Source organism: Grus americana, chromosome 13, assembly GCF_028858705.1.
Source record: "Grus americana isolate bGruAme1 chromosome 13, bGruAme1.mat, whole genome shotgun sequence".
Classification (NCBI taxonomy): Eukaryota; Metazoa; Chordata; class Aves; order Gruiformes; family Gruidae; genus Grus; species Grus americana.
This window is the reverse complement of record NC_072864.1, coordinates 18295076-18308282: the sequence shown is the minus strand read 5'-3', so window position 1 is coordinate 18308282 and position 13207 is coordinate 18295076. Positions and strand designations below refer to the sequence as shown.

The following is a 13207-nucleotide window of genomic DNA, read 5'->3' as shown; positions in this document are numbered from 1 at the left end:
AAAATCTTTTTTCAACCACTATACTAGAGCACTTGCTCTTCTGCCAGATCCAAGTCAGTAAACCTTTTTGCCAATTTTCCCAGCAGTGCGTTTGTACTCGTGTTTGTAATGTCCCCTCTGGTTTGGGGTCTCTATATTTCTGAGTGTCCAGCTCATGACACCTACAAGCTAGTACCAAATTTCATGCACTGATAATCCCACTGGACTTGTTAGTTCAAAGAGCTTGAGATGGACACCAAAACTATGGAAAGGTGTTTTTTTGAAGTTTGGTCTTGACAGAAGACTTTTACTTGGCCAGAGAGGCTGGACAGCTACACTATATGGAAGAACAGCACTGATGATGGCGATGGACGCAAATGTGAATGCTCCTATTGCAGAGAGTTTTCCTATCAAAGCTTTTAACTTACATGCCTTACATTTTATTTTGTTAATATATAAAGGCCATTCCTGGAGCAGGCTGTATTGAACATTCTCCTTTAAAAGACTGAATCTAAATAATACACTATCTAATGAAAATCTACCTCTTTAAACAGAGAACAGAGCGAATCCACTTTCCTGTTTCCACAAGAGATAGTGGTTAGGACCCTCCTTCCTCCCCCTCGTGTTCCCACTCCTGCAGATGGTTGAGGGACCAGCAGTGGCACACGGCTGCAGCACCTTGACACCCGCTTCACCCACCCACGAGAGCTCCCACCATCCTTCTTGGGATTGCAGCATGTGTCTGAAACAGGACAAAGTAAAAGGAGTATTTTAGTTGCAAGAGAGAGAGTGCAGTAAGGTTCACAGTATACTTTTTTCTTCTATAGTCAAGGTTTAACTTTTTTTAGCTTTGTTCTCCTCATATTTCTGCTAGATCCTCCCCATCCTTGGGAAAGCAATAGGTACTACATGCTGACAAGACAGAACTGAGCTAAGACCAGAAGTTAAATTTTCATATTATCTTTCAAATAATGAGTGTCTGTACTTTTTCCATTTATTTGTCTAAGCAAGTTCCTCCGTTTCCTTCTGGTTTTGGGTTTGGGTGGTGTTGTGTTTTTTTTTTAATTTTATTGGCTGATACCCAAGTACGTAAAGTATTTCAGTGCCATCCCATCTCCAGGTTCATATAAAAAAAATGAAAGAAACAGTGTAAGGTTGATCACACACTTGTTATTAAGTCAAAGCCGGATTCAAGTGTTTGTGTGAGGTAGAATTATCTCATTCTTTTTGTCTGTGTCTTTCTGTGATCTACCAGTCAAGTATGTGATTGGATTTCAGCTCAACAAAACCTTAAATTACACACCTATTGTGCCTGAGCTAAGCCTAGTTTCACAGCACTGGAGAAGGCTCCTCACTGCTCTTTTGGCACCGTTCGATCTGGCTTCTGCTATCATCCGCAGGTTGATGAATGAGTAATAGGATTAGAAAGTCTCATCTCTGAAATGCTGTAATTGTCACATTTGGTGAATTGACAAAAGGCCCGGGTGATGGAGAGGTGCTCCATAATGTAAAGTCATAGGTTCAACCTGCACTCACTAGCCAACGCTAGAGAGTGGGAGGAATAAAAAGAATCCCTCCAGCTGCCCATTTGCCCAACATACACAGATATCTGCGTGCTCTAAATTAACCTTTTATGCATGAGTTTGTTGGAAGACAGAGTGCTCTGCCTCTTAAAGGATCTTATCTCACTGCGAGGAAGATGATATACTTGTTGATTCTCTGGTTAGTGCAGGAGATTAAGAAGTCTAGGAGGGCTGGGAGCAGGGAGCAGACTTTCCCATCCTCCTGAGGAATCTTAAATTCAAAAGAACAGGGGGGAGATTTTCCCTCAGGCAAGCAGAAAAGCACAGCTCAAGCCACGACTTAAGAGCTGAGGATCTGAGCCTCTGTATTCATAGAGACTGCCTTTCCGTCCACCATCACGGAGGATCAGTGCAGACTGGTTCTGACACAGAAATTTCACGCTTTTCTCTCTGCAGGCCCACCTATATCAGCCCAGGTGCATCTGAACATGGACAAACTTCTCAGTGGCTCCTATTCCAAGTCTTGTTTCAAAAGGGCAGATTTCCAGAGGGATTTACAAGCCAAACTTGGGTAGATGTGTCCGTAAGGTACACTGGGAACCTACCTGCCTAAATAGCTATGTGAGATAGTATTGAAAAGCCCAACAGCAGAAAACAAGCAGAACAGACAAGTAAAACCTTTCAATTTCTTCTGCCTCCTATTTACTGTTTTAATTTCCACTGTTTACAAGCAATGGCAACATCCCTGTTTTTAAATAGAAGGCTGGAAAATTTAAAAATATAGAAGGGTAGTCCTCTATTCTAAAGTACCATCGGCACTGCCTTCTCCTGAGAAATGGCTTCATGCAGTGCATACAAATTAACACAGAACTTTATTCCTGTTCACCTTTTATTAAAAGAATATCAAAAGCCAACATCACTTTTGCTGAAAGAATGTGTCCCCAAATGCTCTACAGATGCAGCATGTGAGGTCAACATTCGCCATCCCCTTTCTCTGTCAGTGTGAGTTTCATTTTAATTACAAGTGCATGTTTTGCACATTGTAAAACTACCCCTGGCTCTGACCACCGTAAGAAAAGGAACATTTAGCTCAGGAAACAGTAGCTGACCCTGTCTGCTCTTTTTCTTCCTTGGCATCAGCTTAGACTATTAACACCTTATGTGTGTTGCCCGTGTGTCCCACATATGTGTGCTCTGCATCCATTTCATGCAATACCTGTCATAAGTGCATACTAAAAGCTTCCTACTGGGAATTCTCTGCTTTGTTTGACTCCTCTTCTTGGCGTCTTGCTTAGCTATTGAATTCATCTGCTTGACAGAGAAACCTTTCTATGTACTAAAAGCTTTGTCCTTGGAAAGCTGTGACATTAGACTTAAACACATAGAAGGCTTTTTCACCTCTCAGTTCACTTCTTAATTATTCATTCCCAACAGAGGAAATCAGGAGAAACCTTGGCAGCCAATGTAAACATTTTGTAGTGGAAGGCAATTTTTTTTCTCCCCAAGAGCACAGTGTGACCACGATAGTCGAGTTCCTTACTAAGAAATTGCTCTGGTTTTTTGTACAAGAAAAATGAGAAATAAGAATCCTTTCTTTTTTGTGGGAAAGGACTGAAACAGAGCAAAACACAGCCCATTTGATGGTGACTATTTTGGTCTGAGAGTCCTTTGCCAAATGATTTCAGAGAAAAAGTCAAAGTCTCCAACGTACGTTCCATTTACAATTTTCATTTTCTTCTGCCACAGCTCAGAGCAGCCGTCCTACAAGCCCAACTAGTACCTTGTAACATGGGATATGATCACCCAGTGGCTGTTGCTTTAGAGATTTTCCACCTAATGTGGCAGCTGCTCTACAGAATCGCTTTCCAGTAGAGCACCGTCTCCCCGTGGGAGCACCTTCCCCCATTTCACACACACGATCTGAAACGGCCGCCTTTCAGAGCACTCAGTTATTAACGGCAATAGATGCCCTGTGCAAACAATTTGCAGAACCAGGGCTACAGCCAATATTTTTCCAGTCTCGCTGTAACCTTAACTGCAACACACAATATTGGCTGGCTCCCAGGAACCGTCAGTGGGAAGCACATATAGCAACGGGCCACCCACTTACTGTTTTCTTAGAGGAAGTTTGCCAGGAGTGATATGTAGCTTGCACCACCTTCCTGAAACATTTCCACACTCCCTGAGCCTGCGCAGGTCTGCCCCTACCAACGTCTCCCATTTCAAACTGTCTTGCTCCACCTCCTGCTCCTTCCACGCAGCCCAATATTCTCCTCCAATTGCTTCCTTTTTCTTCATCACCTTTTCCTGGCTTCATGCCTTTTTTTGTGCTGTTTCTAATGCCTGGGACAACCTCTGATTAATGTTCAGCAAACAGCCTCCTCCACAGATCAGACCGCACCCAAGCCTGCTCCGTTTCTCTTGTTTGGCATTATTCTGACTTGTGCCTTCCACCTTTCCAAAGAGAAGGCTCTGACTTGCTTGACAGCAAACAGCACTGTTTGTTTGTTCGAAGCTACACAACAGTTAGCGAGCGGGCCACTCACTGTGCAAGTACCACCAGAGCTTCTCCCGAGAGCAGTCAATGGGACACTCTATGTATCAAATTAGCTACTACCATCCATGAACAATGGGAAAAGTACAGCACCATCCCAGAGCTGCACTGTGCTTTAAGATTATTTGCGCACCTTTTAATGGCTATTGATAAATACCACCACATCACCTGGTAACTATTTCTTTGGAGAACTAGTGGCATCATATCATTTTCCCTTCTGCAATTCTCCTAGCTCCTAGGAGTCACTAGAACTGGAATTATCCTCATAGCTGCATTGCTAAGGAGTGCATAATGCACTTGCAAAGGAGCCACTTTTATGGTCCGTTACTGTGTGGTTTTTTTTTCTGTCAGCTTTTTTTTTTTTTCTTCATTTTAATTTATAGGTAGGTTACCAGCAAAGCCTGGTTTGGTGCAAGATGCCATAGATCTGCTACAGTCCTTCGTAAAATCCATTTCCAGGAATCATTGTCATTGGTAAGACAACATCTAAAATAAACAGAACTGAAGGACAGTTTCTTTTAGTAATTGATCACAAACAAATACGATATCATTTTTAGCTCTCTTAGATTGCTTTATATATATTTGACCTTTTGGGGCAAAATTTAACTTTCCCTCTTTGAGAAAAGGTAAGCTAAAATGGAAAACAGTTGGGTGACTTCTCACTGTATTAAATTTAGTTTTCTCAAGACCAGCAATACTCCCAGCATTAGACTGTTTCTGTATTAAAATCTAATTCTGAAAGCTTGACAAAGCACACATTTAACACAGGTCAGCAGTATATTGACAGGATGTTAATTTTAAATTGTGTCAGCATTTCCTGTCTTGAGTGTTAATGTCAATTAGCACCTTGCTGCATAACCTCCAAGTCCTCCCTTATTACGGGAAAGTAGCAAAGCACACAGCAAAAGCACTTCTATTCAAAACACCACTCACTATCAGCCAAACAAAGAGCTGTCATAACAAAACCAGCGAGGTGAAAGTGCCTAAGCTGCTATGGATTTGAGGTTAGAAGCCTTAGTCTTTTTCCTTATTCCTGATATTAAAAGTGTAAGTGTGTCAACTCGGAGCGAAAGGCTAATTACTTTGAGGCTCTTTGAAAAGTGTGTTACCATTCAAAATCTCTAAGCCTGACATAAAGCCCTTGGCTTTAGATTGCACAGTGTATAGCTCACCGCAGGTCATCCGTTAGTATCCTTAACACACTGAAATGTGCGGTCTTATTCTGGGCAACGGGAGCATTTCTGCACACCCGCTTTTTTCCAGTATTTCTCACATGCTGTGGAAAGCACGTGTTCCACTCTGCAGCATCTCAGTGAGACCTCGCTCCCAGGTGCCCAGTGAACGAGCCTGGTGACTTTGTACAGGTTTTCCCAAACCACTGTGTAAGGACTTCTTTACAAGCGTCACAAAATTCTCACCCTACTCCATTATTTGACAGCAGCTCACAATATATGTATGTGTATATGAAGGTCTAGACGGATACACATCTAGGCCTGGTTCCCTTTCCTGCACTTACCTACTCTGTTAAATTCAGCAGCGTAGACACCCAGGGTGAAAAATCTGACTTAAGTCAAGCAAAAGCTCTGCCACAATGTCGCAACCCTCACTGCCTGTCTTTCACAGAACACAGATGTGTTCCCAGAATGACAGCACAAATCGCAGGACATTTAGCCTAAATTCTGAAGAAAGATAGCTGGTATTGTAGCCTTTCATGTAAAATAAATTTTAATGGAAAATAGAAAATGTTACAGTCTTTCCCATCAGCTCTAATCCCAGGCCTTGTTGCCTGTTTAGGAAAAAAAAAAAAGACAAGGATTTTCATCAATAATTCAATGAAAAGCCTAGTGTTGGACATCTGGAAGCTCCTGTTGAAGTCCATGGGTGCTGACATTTTGAACAATGGTTGCTTAACTTTTAACTAAGTCCTTGGTCACTTTTGTAAGTTTTAATTATAACTAGCTGGTCCTTCCAAAGAAATATTTTGGAAAGTACTTTACCACGCGTCTTGAGCATTACAGGAAAAAAGAATAATAGAGAAGAATCATACAAAATTATATAGGATTAAAATTAATGATTTGCATGCAAATCAAAAGCATGATGGGCACAGCATTAGCAATCTGCAGTGAGCTACACACTATTGCACCAAAAGTTTGTCACTTCATTTTGAATTGTGTGTGGCTTTCCACTGAAGTAAAGCGGGGCTTCCAGTGGGTATGGTAATTACCTGCTGCGTCCCAGGGGACCACAGTCAGCGATGGCAGCGAATGGCACTCATACCATAACCTACTCCTGCCACTTGGGCAGTGTGTGTGGAAATCAGTTGTTCAGAGTATAAAAAGCATTTTCATACTCGCGCTCAACAAGCATGTTCTCACTTTGGTTCCTACCTTTGTTTCTCCTGAGTACGGACTCAAGGTGTGGCCAGGCATCACGCAGTAAATCTCTTGCTCTTGAGATCTGGTGTAGAGATGACACAGGCATTATGCACAGACATTGCACTGGGTGCCTATGTTCTGCCAGATTCTAAACAAATTGGCCAAACAAATTAATGCCACACACCCTAAATTGGCTGAACAAATTAATGCAACACGCCCTTTGCACAAGGGTGCCTTTGAAGGCCAAAGACTGTGCATGTTACAGCGAGATGCATTCTACTGAATAGGGTGTTTTGAACAAATCTGTTTTGAGAGAAGAGAAACAGCGTATTATAGTTTCAAGTTAGAGCAGGGCTTTCACCTGAGAGCTTTTCAGATACCAACACTGTGTGTTGACATTTAATTACTAAACTCTTAAAACAAATAATTTGTATGAGCAAATACTCCTCAATCATTTCATAATAACACAACTAGTGTTTCTTGGCAGTTAGAACAAAACCAGAAGCATGTTGAAATCGCACACACAATGCCTTGTTCTGACATGGGAAGCGGTGCCAGATAGAGCAGTGTGAACCCTCCAGGCTGTGGGAGCTGATGGGATTCAGGAACTGAGTGCTGCAGCTTTGTTCCCAGGGGCTGGCAGCAAATCAGCCCCAGCAGGTTCACTTGGAGGTTGGAGTTTACTGAATTTCATTCTCCAAACAACCCTCCCTCCTTCTGCTAAAGGTCCTTTCTTCCACCAAGCCCCAAACCTTCCAGCAGAGGATTAAGGGAGTGTGCATTTTTGAGGCTTGTTGGGCGAGAGGGGTAGCTGGAAAGGCAGGAGCCTGGCAGAGGAGCAGCAGGTCTCTGCTTTTTCTTGCTGTGTGAGTGTCATGTACCTAAATCAATGGGGCATTCCCTTCCACCTAACTTTCAATGTGATCTATTGCAACATTTTACACATCTCTGCTACCAAGCAGCTAAGCTCAAAACCAGTTCTAGCCAACATGTAAACCCCACATCTTTGCTTTCTCACTTCCTCTGTTAGAAGGTCTGTCTCAGTGCAGCAGAAAATACTGGAACAGTGCTGGTGGTCTTTAAGTCGTCGTTCTTCTCATGTTATCTATTATGTCCTCATTTTTTCATCAAGCTCTTCAGGACAACATCTAAGACTTGTCAAGAGATTTTTCATAAAGAAGCAATATCGCTCTCCTAAAGCACACTCCATATTCTGAGACTATCTGCTTACCTGTGTAATCCCCTTCTTCTATATCTGGGACTTTTGTGAAGAGTGATGTTAGAAGGATATTAAAAGAAACAAATCACTTTCTGATGAGACTTAAAATAGCTGCAGCAAAATAGCTTTGCAAGTAGGAATCACAGTTTTGGCTTGCTGTGTTTCTCCATGTCCAAGCCTCATTAACATTTACTGTACAGCATCTGCTAGCTAGAAGATCTCTGTTTCCACCACACAAGTGGTGTTTTTTTAAAAAGTCTGGAGTTCTCAAGTTTAATGTGAAATGATTTTTGGTTTGAGTCACGACACTGGGATCGACTAGGGCTGCTCCTTTCCCATTCTCCTTCCCTCCTTGCACTTCCACCTGCCTGCTCCAGGTCCTCCCTTTACTCACTGTTATACTCTGATCTCCTTACAACTTTCTCTCCTTCACACAGTAATCCCACTGTTCCCCAGGCATCTTCTTTCATGTGCATATCCACTGACACATCCCCCCCTTCATCACTGTAGCATATCTCTCCCTCCTGTTTCTTTATATCTGTCCCACTGCTCTCAATAAAGCTAGCGATTGAGAGTGGAAACTCACAAGAGAAAACCCGACTATACAACCAGTTGCTAGAAGCACACTGGTTTTAATGGTGCAGGACCCGGCCTGAGTTTGATGTGCAAGCTTTCCTTACGAAGGTTAAACTGGAGAATGCTTGTTTGTGGAAACTTCACCTGAAATGTCTTCTTGACCGTTAATGCTTTAATAATATTCCATGTTTGCATTACTACTGGTCTCAGGCTCACCATGCCTTCAGTTAGTGGACCTCTGAAATGCTAAGATTGTCCCAGCATATTGCCCTCCTCTCTAATTAGGAGCCACCTATTGTGTTCCATTTTTCTCTCTGAAAATTGCCACTGCAACCTTGCTATCAGCTCAGTATCTTACCATTAGTCAGGAGGGCAAATGTGTGGTGTCCTTGACATGTCAGCTAGAAACGTCTGGCCCCCTTTCTCTCTAGGGAGCGAGCCTATAAGCTCTGTAATGCATTTAACCTCTATCACCTCGGGGAGTAAGAGTCTCCACAAGCAGTTTGCTGCCGCCCCACCCCTGAGCTAACTCATTTACCTTATTTTTTCTTACAATGTTCAATAAATTACACTCCACCCTTTCAAAATTATTATGGTTAATATATGACTTGCTAAAGAGATGTTTATAATTCACATAACTCTATATTATAGCTTTAATCTCATAACATAGAACATTAATAAATGTGGCAAGGCTCTCTGAATTAATAGCCTGACTTGTATTCACATATTTAAACGTGCTTGTATTTGTATACTTCTCTCACCATATTACAACATATAGGCCAGATTCTGATCTCCATGTCAAAGGAGAAGAAAAAAAAAGAGAGAGAGAGAACTAACATTGTAAGCCATCAAAAGAAATCTAATGCTTTGTTAAAATTACTAATTTCTATTGCAAAACACTGAACAGCTGGCTTTCACAATGCATCTACAAGCAAGAATTTGATCCGAGTTTCTGTTTAGTTTTCATTTGAACAGACTTATCTTTAAAGACAAGTGTATTCTTTCTGCAGTCCTCAAAGGTTTATTAAAGTTGATAAAGGCCATATCCCTTGGTTCTTGATAGTTGGTTCAATAATGAATCCAGCTGCTCAAATGTGAATGTTTAGAGTAAGGCCAATTTTTTCAGGCAAAAGCAGAGGATGTGCAAGAGCCAGTGCTGGGCAAATACTTGGAAATTCCTTGTGACATTCATTCCCGTTTTTATACTTACTAACTTTTCACCTCTTTTTTTGTGTTTGCTTTACCAAATATTCAAAGAGCAAACCAGGAATGTTCACCCTAGCATGAAAAATGATGAGGACCCATAGAAAACACATTCCAAGTTTGCAAACCCAAGAACTCACACCAGAAAATGTTATTATTCTTGACAGGGAATTTCTACGTATAAACCAAAAAGTATGAAGTGTCATGAGACTTTCCTTAATTGAGTTATGCCTGAGAGGAATGACAGTTTTTGCCATTTGGAAACCACAAGTTTGAAAACGAATGCATTTAAAAGCAAAACAAAACACAAGATTAAAAAGCCAGCCCAATAATCTTTAAGTTCCCTGAATTATTCACAGCATCAAATAATTTTCATAAATACAATAAGGAATGCAAAAGCCTGTGGTTCTGGACAATGGAAACCACAGTCCTACCACAATTCAGCCCACATCTCCTTTATTAAACCCAACCCTGGAGTCTCAGCTGCATGTTGGTGGTAGCACCCATGTGCATGAACCCCTTTGCAGCATCAAATCCATGTTTCAAATGTTTGGTGCCAAGCTGGCCAACTTCTTACTGCGCACCAACTCCACAAACTCCTCAGAAGCATCACCAGCTGGGGAAATAACTGGTCATGGCAAGAAAGAGAGAGAAATATTTCCAGGTCTACCTACGCAAAGATCAAATTTTTAGGGAGGGGAGGAAAAAAAAAAAAGGTAATATTTTATGATTTTCCCTGCATCTTCTTGGATTTTGTTGGTTTAACTTTGCTAAAAAGTCGCAAGCCCTGTAGCCAAGTGAGTTTACGTGAGAATCTCAATTACCATTTAAACAAAGGATGTTTCTGTTAGGGCTCACAGTAGTGGAGAAAAGCCTGAAACATGAAAGCTCCAGAGTCAGAAGACACACAAAAAAAAGAATCACAGCTTTAATCTTTGTGAAATTTATAACCAAATTCTTCATTTTTGTGTGTGCGCATGAGAGAAGGGGTCCTAGTTATGACTTTCGCATGCTGTCACTGGCAATACTAATGTAAATTTTTAACTAAACTCTGTGCTATTTATTAAATCAGCTCCACCTAATTTACACAATATTGTATATTAACCGCTGAGTTGGAAACATCAGTAAATGAATAAACTACATTTGAAAGGAAAAAGAGGTGACGTGCTCTGAAGACGTTATTGACAGTCCTAGGATAAGGATCTGCATCAGATCTTACTTTAAAGCATTTGGCCTCAGGAGGGAGGGTTTAGTAGTTGAAACTCATCCTATTCCATCAGATAGATTAGTCCAGAGCATAGGATTCTTTTAAAGCCACTCAGAGAGTATATTAGTTATAACCTGCTACTGGGAAATGTCCACACGTATCTGGAAGTAACTGTGTCCATGCTTGTAACCATCTGTAGAGATCTCGGTACATCCTCTGACCACACATTTGCTACCTTACTGCAGACCCAAATCTCACTGGAGGTAATGGATCGATTCTTCTAAACGCAAACTACAAAGATGAGAGTGTAACTCTGCTTCAGCCCAGGGGAGGCTTCATCAGCGTACAGGGAAGGCTGGGTGTCTTCCACGAGAACAAAGGGATGAACTAGAGATTTGGAAATACTGGTAAAAAGTAACAGTGTCAAAAGTGAACGCTTTTAGGGACTAATATCAATAACAATTTTGCAGTGAAGTGCGAACGTCTCAGCTGGCACTGACAGTGGATGATCTGGGCACGTTTGTGTCATTCACAATATGGCAAGCAAGCTTGGTGATGCGGCCACAAAGAAGTGAAACGCAGTCCTAGAACACAAGTCAAGGCATGTCATCCCCAGGAAGATGGGGCAATTTTCTGTACCACGCAGGCCTGGAGTATTGGGTATGAATTCCCTCACCTAACGTATCAGATTTAAGGCAAATTCAAACTGAAACAGGACAGTAGGAAGTTCAGGGGCATGAAGGACATATGCTAGGAGAAGAGGCTAGAAGCAGACAGTTTGCTCAACTAGGAAAAGATGGCTGTTGTCTAAATTTGGGAATATGTATATTTACTAAACATGTACTGAATGCTGCATGCAAACGCCCAAAGTACGGAGCAATTATCCTTCTCTGTCAAGGGAAAAAGGGAAATAAAAGATCTGAGGTTAGGAAAGCTGAGAATGACATTTTCCCAGAACAGCCAAGAGGAACAGCACAGGCCTTATAATCACAGGACCTTATTCGAAAAAAAGAACAATGTAATGTTGATGTTCAAAGTTGGATGAAGCGGGTTGCTTCCAAATCCATGTAGTCCTTCAGGAACTACAAGAACCCCGTAGCCAGCCAGGAAAGACTGCTGCACTAGGACGGATGGAAACAGAGCTTGTAGGCCTGGCTTGGAAAGGAGGGTCAGGGCAAGAAAGACAACCTGTGAATTAAAGCTTTTTCTTTCTCCCAAGCTGGTGGGTCCAGTCTTGTAAGTTCAAAACCAAGAGCACCAAGATAGTCAGGAATAACATCCTTTCAGAGTGTCAGAGCTAAACCTTTGACATCTTCTAGTTTTAATGTCCCTACTGAGATAAGACAAATATTCTATCCTCTTTCATTTAAAAACAAAAGGACCCTCTCGAATGCTGAAATGGCCAGTAAATGAACCCTACGTTACCAATTTTCTTTTTCCAGCTGCCATGATGCATAAAAAGGTGAAGTGCAATTAAGCTAGTTTACAACACCGGGCAAAAGTGATTTTCTGCTTAATAAGGAAATATCTAGTAATTGGTCATAAGGCAAATGACATTAACGAGCGGGCCATTTGGCTCTAAATGAATGGATCATAACCCAGAGGGTTTTATCTGCATCAGCCTTTGCTCTTTAAGAGGTTTTCATTTCAGGAGCGAATCAGTGCTAAAATTATAAAGTAAGGATGAAAGAACACATTGGGAGTAAATTTGGAATCCAGTCAAAAACTAGAATGAAGAACCTTTGTACACTTTATGTGCGGCTCTGGGAAGTCTCAGGACATCCCAGTTCAATTTCCCTGGTGTGCCTTGGAACATTCCTTGGATGTTGTGGACAAAAGGAGGGCTGAGTCGCAGAAGATGAAATCCCTACAGTCAAGACTGAGGGTAGAGAATGGCAATTCTGTAGACTAAAAGCAATATAGAAGATAAGAATTGAGGAAACTAGAGGTCTCCATGTGGAATTACTTAGCTAGTGAAGGCCAGCATCCAGTGGAAACAAAGATCCAACACAATTTTGTTTTGAAAACAAAATATATTGAAAAACTACTAAAAAAACCCCAGCTTGCAGCAGTTGAACTTATTTCAGTTTTGAGCAAGTATAATCTCAAACAGTGAAAAACATGTCTAGCACTGCTATCAATGGAGTTTGCATTTGTGGAACTCTGCTGTTAACTGCCTCTGGAGGATTTGAGCCATCCAGTATATTTAGTATATTTAAACAAGATCTGGATGCTTTAAAACTCCTACAGGTAAAAGAAAGCATTTCTCAGGTAGTAGTTCTGATTCAGATCTCAGCTCCTTCAAATCCCTGTGCTCTGTTTATGTTGCCTTATTTGTCTACCAGCTGCATAGATAATGTAGGCTTAAATAATAATATATTAAGCAAATAATGAGAAAGAAACCCCAAACCGAAACATTTTAAGCTCACATAGCTCTTTGAGAGTTTCAACTTTACTTTGCTAGTAAATGCCACTGGAAAGTAGAGGAAAACAGTATTTCTGTGTGGCATGCTAGTCATCTAAACTCTTCCCTACTAGCTCTGTTCAGCCTGCATAGCATAAGCCACAACT

General features: G+C 41.4%; 1 long non-coding RNA gene across 1 annotated transcript in view; it reads right to left on the bottom strand.

Annotated features, from left to right (window-relative positions):
* Positions 1-307: 307 nt before the first annotated feature.
* LOC129212441 (uncharacterized) overlaps positions 308-13207 on the bottom strand; it is a 47574-nt gene continuing 34674 nt past the window's right edge. The window contains exons 4-5 of the long non-coding RNA XR_008579171.1: positions 6444-6513; positions 308-721 (exon numbers count right to left, since the gene is read on the bottom strand). This is a non-coding gene — a long non-coding RNA (uncharacterized LOC129212441). The remainder of the gene's footprint in view (positions 722-6443; positions 6514-13207) is intronic.